This window comes from Nicotiana tomentosiformis, chromosome 2 (assembly GCF_000390325.3).
Source record: "Nicotiana tomentosiformis chromosome 2, ASM39032v3, whole genome shotgun sequence".
Taxonomy (NCBI): Eukaryota; Viridiplantae; Streptophyta; class Magnoliopsida; order Solanales; family Solanaceae; genus Nicotiana; species Nicotiana tomentosiformis.
Window position 1 is genome coordinate 52,442,849 of NC_090813.1, and position 1,264 is coordinate 52,444,112.

General features: G+C 41.5%; 1 non-coding gene across 1 annotated transcript; it reads left to right on the plus strand.

Annotated features, from left to right (window-relative positions):
* Nucleotides 1–1,157: 1,157 nt before the first annotated feature.
* On the plus strand, nt 1,158–1,264 carry LOC117277254 (small nucleolar RNA R71). The gene has a single exon (XR_004507526.1). It is a non-coding gene; the product is annotated as a small nucleolar RNA R71 (small nucleolar RNA).

Sequence of the window (1,264 nt, forward strand, 5' to 3'; positions counted from 1 at the left end):
TTGCGCTGCAATGATCTATGATCTTGACCACTGAGGTCTCTTCTATCTTCCTCTTCTTCTTCAGGATCTTCTTCAAGAATTTGGCATAAGCAGGCATTTGTGAGAGAACTTCTGTGAATGGTAAATTTACATGAACTTGTTTCAGCACATCCAGAAAACTCCCAAACTGCTTGTCCAGCTTTTCTCTATATAGCTTTTGAGGGAAAGGTAGAGCAAGCATATGCTCACTCTCCTCATGTTCCTCCTACCTCGAAGTTTCCCCCTTATTCTTTTTCTTAGCTTTCACCTGGACCTTCTTCTTTTTATCAATTCTTTAGCTGCTCCCCACTTTCTTTTTCAAGTTTCATATCATTTTGGATCGGGGTGGGATCTTTTAACACTTTCCCACTTCTCAGAGTTACAACATTCACTATTTTTTTGGAATTTCTCTCAGTATCAGCTGGAAGAGTTCCTGGAGCCCTCTCAGATAATATTGTTATAATCTGCCCCACTTGTCTCTCCAGGTTTCAAAAAGATGTGACCATCAAAATGTGACCAACTCTTTGATAGCTGCTCAATGGGCGTCCAGCCTCTCATCCATCTTGATAATAAAGGCCTTCATTAGATCCTCTAGACCAGGCTGAATGGGCTGTTGAGGCTGAAATTATTGCCCCTGCTGATTTTGGTATGTTGGAGCTCCTTGTCCCTGGGGTCTAGAGTTATTTTGTTGCCAAGCATTCACAATACCTCGAGGTGAACTCCATAAAAATCCGGGGTGCCTCTGACCCATTGCGTTGAAATTGTAGTATCCCACAGTATTTACTTCCTCAATTGAGGCTTGACACTTAGGAGTAGGGTGTCCTCTTTATCATATATCACAAGCTGCATGAGGATCATTTTGTATCGAGGCTAAGGTCAACTTCCTTATTTCTTTAGCCATAATATCAAGCTTTACCTGCACAGATGTGTTAGCATCAACTTGGTGAACACCAGTTGATCTTCTTCTTTCAGCACTCTCAGAGGTCCACTGATTAGCATCTTCAGATAACTCATCAAGAATTACAACTATCTCCTCTAGAGTCTTCTTCATCAAAGGGCCTCTAGCTGCATTGCTCAATGTTCTACATGAGGCAGGTGTTAATCCATCCCAAAAGTCCTGGAGTTGCATCCAGAGTTCGATTCCACTATGTTGACACTTTTTAACTATCTCCTTAAACCTCTCCTATGCTTCAAAAATAGTCTCAGTCTCTTTCTGGCAGGAGTTATGGATTTCTCTTCTAAACTT